This window comes from Corythoichthys intestinalis, chromosome 19 (assembly GCF_030265065.1).
Source record: "Corythoichthys intestinalis isolate RoL2023-P3 chromosome 19, ASM3026506v1, whole genome shotgun sequence".
In the NCBI taxonomy this organism is placed as follows: Eukaryota; Metazoa; Chordata; class Actinopteri; order Syngnathiformes; family Syngnathidae; genus Corythoichthys; species Corythoichthys intestinalis.
In genome coordinates this window covers 18,999,980-19,019,655 of record NC_080413.1, presented here as the reverse complement: position 1 = coordinate 19,019,655, position 19,676 = coordinate 18,999,980, and the positions used below count along the sequence as shown (strand labels likewise).

The 19,676-nt window shown below is 39.0% G+C and overlaps 1 protein-coding gene and 1 long non-coding RNA gene across 3 annotated transcripts in view; one reads left to right on the top strand and one right to left on the bottom strand.

Annotated features, from left to right (window-relative positions):
- Nucleotides 1-19,676, bottom strand: part of sesn1 (sestrin 1) — a 156,846-nt gene that overhangs the window by 40,471 nt on the left and 96,699 nt on the right. The gene's annotated exons all lie outside the window — the stretch shown is intronic.
- LOC130907778 (uncharacterized) overlaps nucleotides 15,420-19,676 on the top strand; it is a 54,352-nt gene continuing 50,095 nt past the window's right edge. The window contains exon 1 of the long non-coding RNA XR_009061521.1: nucleotides 15,420-15,696. This is a non-coding gene — a long non-coding RNA (uncharacterized LOC130907778). The remainder of the gene's footprint in view (nucleotides 15,697-19,676) is intronic.

Genomic DNA, 19,676 nt, shown 5'->3' with positions numbered 1-19,676 from the left:
CACGAAGGTGAAAATGTGATGGAGATACACATACGTATTTAACGAAAGAATTGTTAATTCCCAAAAGGATCCATTTCACTGGTTTATTTATAAACTGTGTCTTGACCTTTAAAAACTCTCAGTGCACCTCATAACCCTGGCTGCGGAGTGTGTGTTGTGTGTCATGTGTTGTGTGTGTATGTGTGTGAGAGAGACTTCTCTCTTAATGCCACAGGTAGTGTCAGATATATTTGCACTGTGGTTAATCTTTACTAACCAACGGGACCAAGAAAAGCAGCTGAGGATCTTTTTTGTTATGCTATTGCTCACTGTGGACATTTTTTGTATGCAGACGCCAAGTTGTATTGTAGACATTTATATGGAGGAAGCGAAAGCCCTCGCTCTTAAGTATGTACAGAACAAACACGCATAAATGAAAGAACAGAATGTTTTAATAAATGTTAGCGGATATCGCACTGAAATCTGTCACGCCTATGTTACGGAACACAACCACACCGTCTGATGCAGAGTAAACAAGCTGAGCGGTGAGGTCATTTTTTGCCTTCAGACTAAAGTCTCTTCATTTTTTAGATTTTTAGAATGTTTTTTTAGGAGAGAAGTTAATACATTTTGAGGAAAGTGAGCCTAACAATCCCTATTGAGTTTTTCCTTCAGCGTTAAAGTACACTTTCAGTCATTACTTTTTACATTTGAGACATGTTTGCCACATCCTCGTATGACTCATATATTTAAAGACATTGCATTAACAAAAATTAGGAAGTCCACTGGCATTGATGTCACAGCTGGATAAAATGATGAGCGGATTTGATACTAGATTTAAGCAATCTCAGCTAAATTGTCACTGAGTCAGTATCCTCCGAAAGTAACTAAAATTTAGTTTGAAATGAGGAAGAAAATACGGTGGAACCTCCAAAGTATGAATGCAAGGTTTTGCATTAAGACAGAAAAAATGAGTTTGTATGTACATCATTTTGGAATTTCTCACATTTCTGCATAAAATCACCATCAAATGTGATCTTTGTCAAAATCACACAGATGTAAAAGCAGTGTCTGCTTTAACTAAAACGACTCAAACATTTATAGGTGTTCATATTTAATGAGGATAACATGCAAACAATGACAGAAGGGGAAAAACATAAGTCAGTGAACCCTCTGCCACAGGAGATTCAAAGAGCAATTGAAACAAATTTTTACCAAACAATTTAAGTCAGGTGTGTGCCGACTCACTGATGAGTGGTTTAAAGCTGCCCTGGCCACTATAAAAAACACACCTGGTAAGCATTGTCTTGATGAGAAGCATTGTCTGATGTGCATCATGGCTCGGTTAAAAGAGCCGTCAGAAGACCTGCGATCAAGGATTGTTGATTTGTATAAAGGTGGGAAAGGATACATAACCATCTCTAAAAGTCTGGATGTTCATCAATCAACAGTCAGAAAAGTTCTCTACAAATGGAGAGAGTTTGGCACTGTTGCTTCTCTCCTAAGGAGTGGCCATCCACCAAAGATGACGCCAAGAGTTCAGCACAGAATACTCAGAGAGGTAAAAAAGAACCTGAGAGTGTCTGCTAAAGACTTACAGAAATCACAGGCACAGTCCAATATCTCTGTGCACACATCAACTATTTGTAAAACTATGGCCAAGAATGGTGTTCATGGGAGGACTCCACGGAGGAAGCCACTGCTGTCTAAAATAAACATTGTTACGGTTTAAAGTTGCAAAAAGACACTTGGACACTCCACAGAAGTTATGGCAAAATATTTTGTGAACTGATGAAACCAACGATGAATTGTTTGGGAGTAAAACACAACGTCATGTGTGACGGAAAAATGGAACAACTCACCAGCATCAACATCTCATCCCCACCGTGAAGCATAGTGGAGGGAGCATCGTGATTTGGGGCTGTTTTGCTACCTCAGGGCCTGAACAACTTGCAATCATTAATGGAAGAATGAATTTAAACGTTTATCAGAATGTTTTGCAGGAAAATCTGAGGCTGTCTGTCGGACAGTTGACGCTAAAAAGAGGATGGATGCTACAACATTATAATGAAAAAAAAAACATGGTTAATCATTTAATGTTCGCAAAAAGGCACTTGGACACTCCACAGAAATTGTGGTAAAATATTTTGTGGACTGATGAAACCAAAGTCGAATTGTTTGAGAGTAACACACAATGTCATGTGTGGAAGAAAAATGGAACAGCTCATCAACATCAACATCTCATCCCCACCGTGAAGTATGGTGGAGGGAGCATCATGATTTGGGGCTGTTTTGCTGCCTCGGGGCCTGGACAACTTACAATCATTAATGAAAGAATGAATTCAAAAGTTCATCAGGATGTTTTGCAGGAAAACCTGAGGCAGTCTGTCAGACAGTTGAAGCTAAAAAGAGGATGGATGCTGCAACAAGACAATGATCCAAAACACAGAAGTAAATCAACATCAGAATGGTTTCAGAAGAACAAAATACACGTTCTGTAGTGGCCAAGTCAAAGTATAGACTTGAACCCCATTGAGATGCTGTGGCATGACCTAAAAGACAGTGTTCCTGCCAGACATCCCAGGAATCTGACTGAACTACATCAGTTTTGTAGAGAAGAATGGGCCAAGATTAGTCCTGATCCATGTGCCAGACTGGTCTGCAGCTACAGGAAGCGTCTGGTTGAAGTTATTGCTGCCAAAAGGGGGCCACAATTTATTAAAAGGTTCACTTACTTATTTTTCCTTTTTTTGTCATTGTTTGCATACTATACTCATAAAAATTTGAAAACCTATAAATGTTTGGTTTTAAAGCAGACAGTTTTTTCATCTGTGTGATTTTGACAAAGATCAGATCACATTTGTCGGTGATTTTATGCAGAAATGTGAGAAATTCCCAAAGGTTTAGATACTTTTTCATATCACTGTATGTAAACGTGGACACCTGCGGATTAGAGTCAAGTGCGCTCTACAGTGACTTAGTGTATTTGTTATAAATAATTTGCATGTCTGTGAATGAACTAGGCAAGCTTCAACAGTGGCAAATACTGTATAAATCGGCATCCCCTTGGCCGCTGATTATGTCACAGCCAGCGGGCGCTGGGGTTAAAGAGGGCACGGATGGCGAATGAAAAGACAGCGGGTGGAAAGAGTAATGAGAGAAGAGTGATAAAAGGTGGGAGGATGGTGAGCGAGGAATATTTGAGCAGTGCGAGAGCGGGGAAAGCGCCTGCCGCCTTATCATGGATAAGTAAACAGCCAGCGTCGCCTCGAGTGACATCATTGTCCCAGAGAATCAATAACCAGCCACTTCCTGCGCAGCAGGAAAATCAATGACTCTGTACACTAGATTACCTTTTTGGGCCCACTCACCTGAGAGGACGCACACAGACACACATACACAGTGTACACAAGAAATACAAAGCACATTGGTGAAGAGAAACAAACCCACAGCGAAGTATTGGAGCGGTTCAGGTGCAGAGTCAGCTCATTATGGGATTAGTGCTTGGTGGGGCCCACTTGTTAAAGTGGGAGAGGGGATAATGCTGCTTTACTAAATCAGATTCCCTTTAGTTTCCCACAAACCAGGTAAACAAAACAGTGCATCCCTGTACCCATAACAAAATTCACATGTTTGCAGCAGTTGTGGAACTAACAAAGCACAAACACTATGAGTTGTGCCAAAGGTTATTCAGCCCTCACTGCTCTATAGTGTTGTAGTTAGGCCTTGATATTTATTTTTTATCAAATAAGGACTTACTGTAATTTTCGGACTATATAGACCCTACTCATCAACGTCACAGAATGACGTGTCGCTGTATCCGGCCGCCATATTGTCCGTCATTGTTTATCTGTATTCTCAATGGTTTCAATTTGTCGTGCAATTTATAGTGCAATTCATGGAAGCCCCGGTGCTTTCAGACGCTGTAAACTCATTGGATGCCTTGCAAAAAAGGCGTTATGTGGAAAAGCTTCAGTCTATCCATTGGCCAGATCCATTTTTGATGCCTAAATCGATATTTTTCGACCCGCTGTCTTCGCCGTCTCTGCCTGACATCTGCTACCCTGATATCTACAACTATCTTATCCACACAAAATCAGCCTATTCTCACAAAACTTTGAAAAACCTTTAAGAGCAGCACTCTAAGCAACATTACCCCGTGTGACCCTTTACTTTTTTTACTACTTTCAAAAACCAGAAGCCATTCATTTACAAATGTGATTGCACTTTAGTTTACATATTTAAATGTTCAGATATTAAGATTTGAATGAGGCAAAACAACATGCTTTTTCTCTCAAATATATTGTTGTAATCATTTGTTTCAGATGTACTGTAATTATTTTCTGAATAAAAATTAATTTGGTGTTGAAAAAGTCTTTTTTCAAACTTGAGTCTTGAAAAAGGGGGGGTCGTCTTATAATCAGGGCCGTCTTATATTCGGGCCAATACGGTAAATTGGTAAGCAGTTCTGCTACCAGCATATGAAGTAGCTTACACACTAAATACTGCTCATTATTTACCCACTAAAAGGCATCAGCACTCTAAGCAACATTACCCCGTGTGACCCTTTACTTCCAATTTTCTAAAATGGTGACAATCAAAAAAAAAGTTGACTGCGATGGCCGACGCTTCAAGGATAGGTGGATATTGGACTATTTTTTCAATAAAATACGCAACAACTGTGTCTGCCTCATTTGCAAAGAGACAGTCGCTGTTTTCAAAAAGTTCGATGTGACGCGATAATGAGATTACCGAACACGACACGCTGACATGTACGAAAACATTACAGGGAAGATACAGACGAGAAATTATAGCAACTTGAAGCTAATTTAATTTCACAGCAGCAGTATTTCCCAAGAGCCCGAGTGTCGAAAGAGAACGCCACAAAGACGAAACTGTTGTAATTATGAATTTAAAAAAATAATAAAGCAAATGTGACACACAGAAGGGCTTGCTAAAATTTGTTTAAATATATTGTTCTATGGAAATCAGCCAAGGTAGCACCCCGCATTTTTACCACACCAAATCTGGCCCCCTTTGCAAAAGGTTTGGACACACCTGTTTAACTGATGATCCGTAGACGAGGCCAGCTTCTTTCACTTGGTACCAGCTAAATATTATTCAAAATGTAATGATGGTGGAAGAAATAAGCATCTTGAATTTGAAACTGTATGTTGTCGGCGATTAGCCTCGCAATGATCTTAATTGTGGTTGTCAGCCCAAAACCCTCTAAATATATATTAAATGCATCTTACCAGATATAAAATGACTACTACATAATCCGTGGTAATCGTTCGGAGCCTAGTTTTCTCATCGAATTGCAGCAGTCCATCTCGCTCTCCTCTCCGGGTCTCTCGGAATACGGTAGAACTTCAAGTCTCTCCGTCTATCTTCTCTGTTATTGCAACCAACCGCCACACACGCCTTCACCATTTTGATTATTAATGTTAACGAGCAGAAAAACACGCCATAATAGGGGGAATTTACGTAGCGGTAATGCGTCAACACGACGAGTTGATGGACAATATGGCGCGGAGGCGTGGTTGTGACGTCATGTGAGTAGGGTCTATTGTCCGTCAGCTCGTCGTCTATACATATTACCCGCAGCAAGAAGGTGAGCGCAACAACAGGTGTTGTGCCGAAAAATAGCCGCCCTGCGTGAAATGTCCACAAGGAAACGACTTTCTTGTACCGTGAATATGTCTTATTTTACTCTGCTTGAACTAATAAATGTCATACCTGTGTGATTGTCATTGGGATATGGTCGTGAAAACCTGTAGACTAATATATTTCTGTTCAAAGATGGTTATGTGGCCCAGTCCACGATTTGTTACTAAAATACAGTACTGATATTTTGTGTAATTTAATTATTTAAAACTGATCTTACAGTCGTAAATACATTACTGTAATGCGTCCATGAAAACATTTGATGTTTTCACGTCAATAAAGCGTTATAAAAAAGCGCTCCCGTCAGGGGGGACATTTCACGCGGGGCGGCTATTTTTCGGCACACACCGGCCCGTTGTCGATCAAGTTTCATTTTACAATCGTGACAACGGTCACGCTCAGCTGACCAAATGTCAGTTTATATTTGGGCCGGTGCCGATTTTGGGTACCCAACTCCTCATCGTGACATAAACTGGAGTATGATTGAAAATTTTGTGGTCTCGGGACGGGACTGGACGGGAGGAAATATCGGTTTGGGCATCAAACATGGATCTGGCGACTGGATCGACCGAAGCCTTTCCAAGTAACGGCTTTTATGCAACTCATCCAATGAGTTTACAGCAGGGGTGAAAGTGGGCCAGAACGGTCAGGAACGCAGTTCCGGTATAAGATTCAGGGCAGGAACGCAGTTCCGGTACACGGTGCTTTGATTCCAAAAATATGACGGCAACTGTCAAAACCGTTATGTTAGAAAAAATAAATAAATGCCCCGCTGCCACACATGCATTTCATCTCAAAGAACAAAACAATCTACCAACATCAGATTTACATACACAAGTGTTAACAACAAGCATAATAAAGTGCTTGTGTCGCGTAATCCGCGTCCACTGATATTTATAATTTATTTTATTCCATGGACGGCATGGAGGTTTCCCTAGCTGCTGCAGTTATCCGAGTCTGACGATGATGAGTCAGGTCAATGTGCGAATGCACGCAGCAAAGCCGAACGCCTGGACTCATTTATCCGTTCAATTGGCTGACATACTGACATGTGATCAGCAGAGATAGCTAGCTAGTGCATGTTTTCTGGAACAGCAACAACAAAAAGTTTTTTGAATTGATGCGACAAAAAAAGGGCAATGCAACAGAAAATGGATCAAATCTTTGAGAGCAAGGAAAGAGTTGAGGAGGCTTATTTATCATATTTAGTTTTCGTTGCTCTGATGGGGAGGTTCAGAACATCTTAGCTGTCAAAATGCACTTTGGACTTATATTTGTTCATTTATGTTAGGCTACTTATTCATTTCCTTATGATTTAAAAAAAAATTAAATGTTTGCGTGATCTTCAAAATATATTCCATTTCATGCATGATAGAAGTCATTTGTATTTTTCTGAATGTATGTTACTTATATCTTTATCATTTAAAAAAAGAAAGCAAAAGTAAATGTTGACATTAACTTTTAATATACATCATGTGTTCTTAAGTAGTTAAAATTAGATTTGGCATTTAGTATGTGAGGAAATGAGGGCAAATAAAAATTAGGAGCTGGAGGTTGGAGTTATTGCTGTTTTTGTTAACTTTTATTTTGCAATTGAAAAAATACAATTTTGAATGAAAATCAGTTTTTGTATGTGTTATAGAAATAACTGTGCCAAAACAGTTTTCTATGCATTTCAGTCGTTTTAGGAGGTTTGCCCCACCCCACCCCCCAAAAAAAAAAATAAATAAATAAAATGTTTGGATCCGTGGCGACCTTCACGTCTGGGAGTTCCTGCAAGAAATTCTAGCCACTTTTACCCCTGGTTTACAGTGTCTGAAAGCACCGGGGATTCCATAATTTGCAAGTGAATCCACCTTTAGAAACTACTACCATTGACAATACGGACACACAATGATGGACAATATGGCAGCACAATACAGCGATCACGTGACTGTGTGACGTTGGTCATTGGGGTCTATAAGCCGCCACCCACCAACTTTGACATGAAAACGGCATTTGTTCATAGATAACCTCCACTGGACTATAAGCAGCATTTGTCCTCGCTGTATTATGGGATATTTACACCAAAAAATATGGTAACACTTTATTTGACAGAAGCAAGTTCAACTAGTAGGTCGCCATTGTTGTTGTTGACGTCGCAATACACCGTGGGCGGTGACGTACACGTTTGGCGCTGCCATGCTTTCAGAGTATAACTCTTTATAGACACAAACATCTCATTCGTTCAGCCATTTCAATTTGAGACTGAGCGGAACATTAATGAGCAGGAGAGCTCTGTCGATATTTCACAAAATGAGCAGCAAAAGCAAAATGAACAGGAAAGACTGCAGAAGGGCCGCAGATGAACAAAAAAAAAACAAGGCAGGGATGTAAGTAGCAACGAAGGGATCGAGTATACAAATTGTCAAATGGTACCAAATCAATATCTCGGCAACCCGCCTAGGATCGGTTTAAATAAACTGCTAATGAGCTGGAATTGGATGCAGGTCTGACGTCGGTAACAAAACAATCTGAGCAGTAGCAGAATGTGGCAAAATCATGCCAGTCATCATACTAGCTTCGCTACTATCGTGCACAGCTATTCTCCCAGTAGCCACCAACTGCGTGATCCACCACAGCGTGCATTGCGCACGTAAAACATGGCGCCCTCCGTAGGTCAAAACATGTACTAAATATTATAGATTTTGAAAACTCTGGCAATATTTTATGTGTTTCTTTTACTACAAGAGAACAATTGTAGCTTATTAGGGCCTACAAGTCTTTATACTTGTTGATCACTTTAACTGGGATCTATCGGCGTCAATGGCAGCGAATAACTTGCAAAAGTCCTGTTTTTTGCTCGCATGACGACTTCACATTATGCAATCAATCAATTATTAGATTTAGATAAAATAATGACCATAAATGAGTGTCTATGTGAGTCATTAAATGTGACGGGAAAGGGGAGGAGAAGAGTGGTTTGTCTCAATTGATGCATGTGACTCCTTAAACTACACACATGTCCTGTGCTTGTCAACAACACGCAAACCAAGTTCTTGATCTGAGATGGTAAAACATGTGAGGGTTCATCGTGCCAGGGAACAACAATGAAGCCTTTCTTCATTATATAAACAAATGCATGTGATTGTGAAATAGTAGTGTGTTTTTTACTTGGTTACTAAAACTGCACTGAAGTATGACATGCATCATTTTCAGGGTTTTTGTTAAGTAGATTAATCTGTTTTCTTAGTTCATTTGTTGTCAACAGCTTGTTTTTACTTTCAACAAATTGCAGGGCACGTCACAATATCTATTTACACGTTCACACCAATTGCAAACTTTGGTTCAATCACCATCATGTAAGACATTTTATCACACACAAAAAATTTGGGTTACAAAACTAACATTTTTACGAATTTAAAATTTCAACCTTAATTATTTTTTTCTTCCAAATTTCTTTAACGACTTAAAAGTAGCAATACTTAAGTCCACTATTAGACCGGTGTTAGTACTTTGTGTTATATTACATCTTTCTGGAAACTTTTTGATTTAAAGAAACAGTGAAGTACATGATAATTTCTTAATATCCTTTTAAACCTGAAAATCCAATTGAGTTTAAATGTTTTTTGTTGTACCCAAAACAGATGGTCTAATAAACTTGTGGCTAGTATTGTAAAAGCATCAGCTTTTTGTCGCCCACCCATAGGCATCTACAGTGTATCACAAAAGTGAGTACACCCCTCGCATTTCTGCAGATATTTAAGTACCGTATTGGCCCGAATATAAGACGGCCCTGATTATAAGACGACCCCCTCTATTTTCAAGACTCAAGTTTGAAAAAATAATTTTTCAACACCAAATTAATTTTTATACAGAAAATATTGACAGTACATCTGAAGCAAATGATTATTACAATATATTTGAGAGAAAAGCCATGTTATTTTGCCTCATTCAAATCTTAATATCTGAACATTTAAATATGTAAACTAAAGTGCAATCACATTCGTAAATGAGTGGCTTCTGGTTTCTGAACTGTAACTGTAGTCTTAATACAAATCTGAATAAGGAAACATTGCAATAAAATACCGTAATTTCCCGAATATAACGCACATCCCAAAAAAAATCAACTTGTAAAATCATGGTGCGCATTATAAACGGGTACATGGACGGAGACAGAAATATATATATATTATATATACATATAAACCGATTTTTTTTTTCTTGACACAGCCACGTTGTGTTGAAGAAACGTATGCGGCGATCCGTTGCCGACCATTACGGTACGTGACGTCACCATTTTGTTTCGGTAATACTTCACTCTGATCGGCCAAATGATTTTGTCTGTGTTAAATTCTACTTTTTTCACTCTTCATAAAGAACAGAATTTAGTTTCTTGAACTCATTTGAATCAACGTTAATTGCAGCTCCGCAACTCGGACCATAACAAACGTAACAGCACAGACTTCCTGTGTCCGTCAACTATATCTGTCCCTCGGGAAACTCAAACCCAAATAACAATAGTTCCTATTGTTACTTTCGTGTCGACATCGATGAGCTCTCTCGGATTTCCAACTTACGTTCTCACTTTCATTTTACCGTATCAATCCATGCAAGAAACATTTATTCATCATGATGAAATGAGCAAGTTATACAGCAGCCTTTAAAAGAAAAGTCACACCTGTTTTGTTTTCTCCTAGATTCTGGTAAGTTGGAGAAGTTGTCAAATCATATTATTACCGTAAATATTGTCAGCTTATGGTAATGTTTTGAACTACCAATGTGCTATGCTTGTGCTGTTTCATCAGTCAGTAAAATGACATTTCTGTATCTGCACACGAGCTCTGTTTTCTTGTATTCTTCTATTTATTGGTGCTAAAATTAGGGTGAACGTTATAAATGGGTACAATCATTTTCCCTAGATTTTACAAGTAAATTTGGGGCGTGCATTATTAACGGGTGTGCCTTATATTCGGGAAATTACGGTAAGGAAACTGGTTAAACTTGAGAGTAGCTGAGATCTGTCATGACAGAACATCGCTTCAATGATATCTGGTGCCATCTAGTGAATAGGTATAACGTCTAGACTGCGAATATAAGACGACCCCCACTTTTTCAGTCTTATTTCAATGCAAAAAACACTGTCTTATATTCGGGCCAATACGGTATATCTTTTCATGGGACAATACTGACAAAATGACACTTTGACACTATAAAAAGTAGTCTGTGTGCAGCTTATATAATAGAGTTAAATTATTGTCCCCTTAAAATAACTCCAAATATAGCCATTACTATCTAAATCCCTGGCAACAAAAGTGAGTACACCCCTTAGAAACTAAGTACATCCCTAAATGTCCAAATTGAGTACTGCTTGTCATTTTCCCTCCAAAATGTCATGTGACTCGTTACAGGAGTGCTGTCAGCATTGCTGCAGAGATTGATTAGTGATCAGACCATACGCCGCACTCATCAAATTGGTGTGCATGGTTGTCACCCCAGGAGGAAGCCTCTTCTGAAGACGGTACACAAGAAAGCCCGCCCGTCTCATCAGACCTTAGGACATAGTTCCAGTAATCCATGTGCTTTGTTGACATGTCTTCAGCAAACTGTTTGTGGGCTTTCTAGTGTACCATCTTCAGAAAAGGCTTCCTCCTGGGGTGACAGCCATGCACACCAATTTGATGTAGAATGTGGCGTATGGTCTGAGCACTAACAGGCTGACCCCCCACCTCTTTAATCTCTGCAGCAATACTGACAGCACTCCTGTAACGAATCACACAATATTTTGGAGGGAAAATGACAAGCAGTACTCAATTTGGACATTTAGTAGTACGTAGTTCCCATGCGGTGTACTCACTTTTGTTGCCAGGGGTTTAGATATTAATGGCTATCTTTTGAGTTATTTTTTTTGGGGGGGGGGGGGGGGGTAATAAATTAACTCTTTTATGTGAGCTGCACACAGACTACTTTTCATTGTGTCAAAGTGTGATTTTGTCAGTGTTGTCCCATGAAAAGATCTGCAGAAATGCGAGGGGTAAGCCTGAACGATATATCGTTTAAACATCGCCATCGCGATGTGCGTGTGCGCAATAGTCCCATCGCAAGCACGTGCGATAGTTTTTCTTTTTTTTGATCCACATACGCCTCACTTTCTGATCTGCGCACAGCCTCCTACCCTCCCTCTCCCAGCCTTTTGATCCTCTCAGTCACTGCGGCACAACAATGGCTTTGATCCGGCCAAAGAAGCAGACTTCACACGGGCATCTGTCAATCATCGTTGAACTTGTTAAACAGTTGGAAGGAAGCCGCGCTGGAATGAATGTGTGTACTGTGGGGACGTTGGAGACATTTAAATGCCAGAAGTGATCATGAGGAGTTTGAAATTTCTACATGTCACTTCAACGATCACAGCTAAAGTAGATAAACAGAAGCATTTAATAAAGCCAAGCATTTATCTGCTACAGTACTTTATTCTTGTTCAAAAATGATTTGGTTGGACAGTTATGTTTAAAACTTATCATAATTATGAAATTTGAAGTGCTTAAAAACCATTTATTTTTATACATTTTTTAAATCACTTTGGGGGGGGGGGGGGTTGGGGTGTGAGAAAAAAACATGTCTTATACACGGTGACCCAAAAAAAAGTTTACACTGCCATAATACAACTTAAATGCCATGTTTATTCATCTTAGAATTAGAATTGAATCACAAATTATACATTATTGTAAAGAACATGTACAGTACACTCTATTTTTCAATGTGTCCTCCCTTAAGTGTCACAGCAGCCTCCAGGCGCCTGCGGTACGCTTCTTTATGTAGGATGCTGTCATCTTTTCCCAAGATCTAACAATGGACCTCTCCAAGGCTGCCACAGCAGTTTGTGGCTTCTTACAGGCACTGTCCTCCACAGTTGCCCATATGCTATAATCCAGGGGATTGAGATCTGGACTCTGGGGTGGCCACATATCACCTTGTCGATCAACTTTTTGGTCGGCACAGATCGGCACTTCCAGACCCAGGTTTTCGTGAGGCTGTTCCAATATCTTTCAGCTTCTTTTTAACTTTGTAGACTGCACATCTGGATATTCTCAGATTTGCTGTAATCTCAGTAGGTGTCAGACCGGCACGCAGCAATTCAGGTACAGCTAAAGTTTTCTTCATTTTCAGCAGAAGCACAGGAATTGTAGAGACGAGAGATTACCAGCTGCATTGAGTGACCTTAATGAATCACTTAAGCATGACAACCTATTTAGATATGTTTCAATGGCTTTTAAACAAGCAGTCAACTGAGTGTAAACTTTTTTTTGGGTCAACCTGTATGTATCTCTTTCCAATGCTAAATCTGAATAAATACATTGGGCACAAAACACACACACACAAAAAAAAAATTTTAAAGGGGGGGGGTGGGCTACTTCGCGGTTTTTCACTTATCGCGGCGGGTTCTGGTCCCCATTAACCGCAAAAAACAAGGGATGACTGTACACTGTGGTGATCTAAAGTCTTTCCAAACAGCTATTTGTCATCTTGTGAAAATATCTTGAAAAAAAAATATATAAATGTTTTTTAATATCGCAATATAATATCGCAATATATCGCAAACCCCAAAAAAATCGCAGCAATAGTTTTTCCCAATATCGTTCAGGCCTAGCGAGGGGTGTACTCACTTTTGTGATACACTGTATGTCAAAAACTACAGTAGCCCAAAAGGTAAATACAGTGGTACCTCGACATACGATCGCTTCGACACATGATCTTTTCTACATCTGACGTAAAATTGAACTTGCCCAAATATGTGCGTCGTGTGCGTGTCCGTGAACTGGCTCGACAATACGACCGTAGAATGCCTACGATCTCGACGGTCCTCCTCCAACCATCGTTCGCCAGTCTTTATAAGTTAAGGTGACAATTATTATTATGGTAACATCACAAAAAAAATCGCCAGCTTCCTCAGGTTTTTAATCATTTATTCCAGAACTTGTGCAACACAACATGTGCGCCGCAGCTGAACATGAAAAGTTGAAAGTAAAAAGCCCTCTCTCACTCGGTCAAGTCAGCCACGCGGTTCAGGTACACCACGCAAAAAAACATCCGCTACATTAGAAGCCGATTAGTTTCATTTTTACAGGTATCATTATTATTATTAGTAGGGTTGTTCCGATCATGTTTTTTTGCTCCCGGTTGTCTGATCATGTTTTTTTGCTCCCGATCCGATCCCGATCGTTTTAGTTTGAGTATCCTCCAATCCCGTTATTTCCCGATCCGATTGCTTTTTTTTTTGCTTCCGATTCAATTCCAATCATTCCCGATAATTTTTCCCGCTCATATACATTTTGGCAATGCATTAAAAAAACGAATAAAACTCGGACGAATATATACATTCAACATACAGTACATAAGTACTGTATTTGTTTATTATGACAATAAATCCTCAAGAAGACATTTACATTATTAACATTCTTTCTGTGAGAGGGAGCCATGGATAGAAAGACTTGTAATTCTTAAAGGATAAATGTGACTTTGTATATTATGACTAAATATTGCCATCTAGAGTATTTGTTGAGCTTTCAGTAAATGATACTGCAGCCATTTAACTGTTCTGCCCAAATGCATGATGGGAAGTGCAACCATGACTGTGCGTAGGGGCACCAATTGATACATCTTCTCTGCGTTGGGAAAGAACATAGGGTGTTAAGAAAATGATCAACTGCAACCTTTCTTCCCCACATTGCCTCCCACGATATTTTCTGATAGCTGAGAGAGGGATTGTAAGGCTTTGACCAAATAAAAAAAGGCTCCAACGGCGGTCAAAATTCTCTCTACTCATTATACGCTGCCTTTTAGCTCTATATTTAGGTAAAACAGTGCCTTTATAGATTGAACACGACAATGCATGAGTGGGTCGTGCAGGGCATGCGTTAATTATTTAACGTAATTACCACCATTAACGCAATAAATTTAATAGCCCTACTTTAAGCCAAAACTACTCTGGATGAGTGTAAGACATTTTGTCTGTAACGTTAAATACAATTAGAAAACAATTTAAACTATATATACATATATATATATATATATATATATATATATATATATATATATATATATATATATATATATATATATATATATATATATATATATATATATATATATATATCTTAAAAAAAGGCATGTCCGATATTTTTTTGCCGATTCCGATACTTTGAAAATGACGTGACATCTTTAATTATTACTATTATCATTTTATTATTCCGATTTTTCTTCATAATTTATTTGTTTTGCTCTGTGTAATTGTGTCCTGGAACGAATTAACTTTGTATGTGGAGGTACCATTGTACTGGAATTAGAATGTGTAGAATGTTTAAAAAGTTGTTTTAATAATTTTAAACATGCAAAACCTGCCCATTGTGACATTTTCAGCTCCTAATGCTGAGTTTGCCTTCAGAAAAGTGGCCTCCCTGCTCTATTTTCGTGTCTGGGGATCAAACCCAATGTGTTTTTTGCACCACAGCAGGTCTATGGTCTTTACCTTCACGAACACACTGATCTCTTATGAAACGCTCCAAGCCAAGGGGTGCGTTGTCTGAGAGACTCCCACAGGAAGGCTTCAGACAATACTCGGTTCTCCTGGAGGAACATGCGCAAATGTGTACTTCACAGACAAAAATACACAAAGAGAAGATTACTTCAATGTGAAGAGGAAGAAAGGCAAGTGCACAATTCCTCATGCACTTTGAAAAATATAACAAAAAACACCTCAGACACAAACAGTCTCAGGCAGACAATGGTCAGTGGAACTGTGCCATAAAAGGAGGCTGTTGTCCAGTCACTGGGCAACTGGGGCAGCAGATGGTCATCTTCCCTTCCACTAACATCAGCTGGGAGGGAGGGGAGTTGAGTCCTTCTATGAAGAGGACACCTTTTGCCAAATATGCGGCGGTGACTCAGCCATAACCCGAAAGGCAAACAACCTAGTCGCCGATCCGCGCTGTTACGAGGCAGGAATGGAACTGGGACGAGACTCGAGCATTGGTCGAAATCCCCAAGCCACAACGCCAAACACAGCCAGGCCGGGTAAACACTGCACAAACATGCATGCCAGAGACAGATTTAGGGCTGGGATAGGAGGAAAAGTGGATGAAAGGTCAGTTTCATATCCTGTTGACCGGCTGATGCCTCCCAGTGTGAATGTTTTGAATCAAGAACATTTACCAGCAAGGGGGATATGCTTGAGGAGAAGCCTACTGTTTTTTTTTTTTTGTTTGTTTTCAAATAGCCCCCAAATTATGGTGAAGGAAAAAATAGTATTACATTAGGGTGCAATAAACAAGAGAAGATTTAGTTCAGCATTGAGAAGTTTGACCAATAATATGCTCTACATTTAGCAGAAAGCCAAACACGACAGGTGGGAATCTTGGGGCACCTCACAATTCGATTGCGATTACGATTCAGAGGCAACGATTCGATTATTGATGCGCAAGGCAAGGCAAGGCAAATTTATTTATTTAGCACAATTCAACACAAGGCAATTCAAAGTGCTTTAAATCACATGAAGATCATAAAAATCACATTAAAATCAATAGAACGTAAAAAAAACCCAAAGACAATCAAAATAGGAAATAAAATTACAAATAAAAATCGCATTTAATCACGAATAGAATAAAAAAATCAATAAAAAAATAAAACAAATACTACTACGACCGCTAATAATTGAAATCAGCAATGGAGATAAGAATAAAAAGCAAATGGAATGAAATATGTGGTCAGTTATGGATATGCAGTGCTAAACAAAAGGGTTTTTAGCCCTGATTTAAAGGAGCTAACAGTTTGAGCATACTTCAGACCTTCAGGTAACTTGTTCCAGAGGTGAGGAGCATAATAACTAAATGCTGCCTCGCCCTGCTTGGTTCTTGTTCTTGGAACATACAGGAGACCGGTTCCAGATGACCTTAGGGGTCTAGATGTTTCATACGATTCTAATAAATCAAGCATATATTTTGGTCCAAGGCCATTAAGTGTTTTGTAGACGAGCAGTAGTATTTTATAGTCTATCCTTTGACTCACTGGAAGCCAGTGTAACGATTTCAAAATGTGGTCCAGTTTCCTTGTATTTGTGAGGACTCTGGCTGCAGCATTCTGTACTAGCTGCAGCTTCCTGACTGATTTTTTATCAAGACCTGTAAATATACCGTTGCAATAGTCCAATCTGCTGAAAATGAATGCATGCATAAGTTTTTTCATCTCTTGTTGAGTCAGAAGCCCCTTAATTCTGGCTATATTTTTTAGGTGGTAATTAGCAGATTTAGTGACGGACTTTAGATGGCTATCAAATTTTAGGTCTGAGTCAATAATTACGCCAAGGTTTCTGACTTGATTTGTAGCTGTAAGTGACATTGTTCTAAGGTTCCTGCTTATCTTTGACCTTTCCTTTTTTGGCCCAAAAATGATCACTTCTGTCTTCTCCACATTTAACTGGAGAAAATTATGGCACATCCATTCATTGATTTGATGAATGCATTTACTCAGGGAGACTAAGGGACTATAATCATGTGGGGACACAGAAATGTAGAGTTGTGTGTCATCCGGATAGGTGTGATAGGAGATGTCATACTGTTCCATAATCTGAGCTAGGGGAAGCATATAGACGTTAAATAAGAGTGGTCCAAGAATTGATCCTTGAGGGACTCCACACGTGAATTTGGTTTGTTCTGACTGATGGTTTCCGATTGACACAAAGAAATCCCTATCATGTAAATAAGATGTGAACCACTGAAGAACAGTGTCAGTAAGCCCGACCCACTGTTCCAATCTGCTGAGTAGTATGTTGTGATCAACCGTGTCGAATGCGGCACTGAGATCCAATAATAGCAGAACAGATGATTTGCCTGCATCGGTATTCCGACGAATATCATTTAAAACTTTGATAAGCACAGTCTCGGTGCTGTGTTGTGGCCGAAATCCAGACTGAAATGAGTTAAAAAGATTGTTTTGCATCATAAAAACCTGGATCTGTTCGAACACAACTCTCTCGATAATTTTCCCCAGGAATGGCAGATTTGTTATAGGCCTATTATTACTATATTACTTTATTACTATAATTACAACCCAACCCCCCAACCCCTTTTAGCTGCTTTTAATGTTTCACACATTAGTTACAAAAATAGTACAAAAATCCTCTTGAACTTAACAGTTCAAAACAGTAAATAAAATACTCAGGTCCTCATTCTATATCAACAGAATAAATTGTAGCATTTCACATTTTTATCCAATCGAAAACTGCAAGCAGGTATAAATGAAAGACAGTGTATACTACTACTGCAATACAAATGGCTCAAAAAAGTGTTTTCTGCTTTTTAAGTTGTGTAAACGTGAACATGCAAACATTAAGGTACAAATAATAAAAAAGAAAAACATTTCATTTTGCATATGCAGGACAGGTGAAGTGTGTTTAACTACTGAGAAAATTCTATATTATTATAATATTCTATATATTCTGTATGTGAAAGGGGCTATAAAGTATGTGCTGGTCGCACACCTCTAAAGTTATACGCTCCTAAATGTTGACAAAGTGTGGCGTGTCAGTGTCAATTTCCGGGTAGGCCAGTGTCCTCGCAGGTAATTTGTCGATCAATAAATCTGTTGCTGATTGGTTGTAGTCCCAGGTGACCGAAATAGAACAAAATTCCCATGATAACCTAATTTCTCAGTAGTATACTGGTTGATGTCAAAACTGACAAAAAGAATAAAATATCAATTCATAAGTTTAGGTTTATGCATTTATTATGAAAGCATCGGTTAAACAGTGAAAATTAAGAGGAAAACTTTACATGTCAATTTACAGTGTCTCCTAAAATTTTAAGTTAGTAAAAAATGTTAGTCTGGAGCCCTGCATTTTGTGTTAGTCACACCATGCACATAAACGCTGATAGACTTGAAACAAGTAATAAGTAGCTAAGAAAATAGGCACACACTTTATAGTTTACAGTACCTGTGCAATCTGACTTCTTCCTATCTCCGCCTGAGATTTAGACTAAGACCAGTTCACTTCCTGGGGTCATAATTGTTTCTCCAAAGCCAATCAATGACAAGTTGGCAGGACAATCTGAGAAACTGGCATATTGTTGGCTGCAATAAAGGCTATTACCTACTTTTGGGAGAAATTGGCTATTATTTACAGTTTTCTCCACTATTACAAATCGGAAAAACTACATTCTGTTTCTTTTCACTTTATTAAAAATATCCTTTTCACTGGGACACTCATGGTCTTGGCCATCTTATTTAGCAAGATATCGCGAACATACATGTTGATGGGGGAAAATATTATGTGATGCCCAGGGCCGGCCCAGCCTATACGCAGACTATGCAGCTGCTTAGGGCTCCTGACAACTAGGGGGCCCCCAATCTGGCAATTGTTTTATATTCTATTTTGTTTACTACAGTTTGCTTTATTTGAATTTTGTGAGTTTTGATACTTGATTACAAGCCTAAAAAAATAAAAGTTCTTCCTTAACTTCTTTCTTTCCTCTTTTAGAAAAAGGTTTGGCGCTATACTGTAAGAACTGACAATCATTTGGGGTGAGAAGTTTAAAGTATGCAGTGCAACAAAATCTGATTAATATACAAAATATGGCCGTATGGCTTGGATTGCATGTATGAGTTTCACAGTACACTGTGAAGAAATGGTGGGCCAAAAATATGGTCCCCTTTGCATTATTTTGCTTAGGGCCCCCAAATGGCCTGGGCCAGCCCTGGTGATGCCTTAACATTAGCACATTATGCCTTTGTGATGTATGATTGCTTCTGTGACTTAGATTGTTACAACTTCTATTGTTTTTCACCTTGGGTCCCATAGTTAGGAGGGAATCTCACGAGATAACTTGTTTTGCACCATAGTACGCGCTTGAGTCCCATAGTTAGGAGGGAATCTCACGAGATAACTTGTTTTGCACCATAGTACGCGCTTGAGTTCCATAGTTAGGAGGGAATCTTACAAGATAACTTAAATAAACATTCTACTTTAACCGCTGGGAGCCTCAACTGGGGGGGAATCTCAT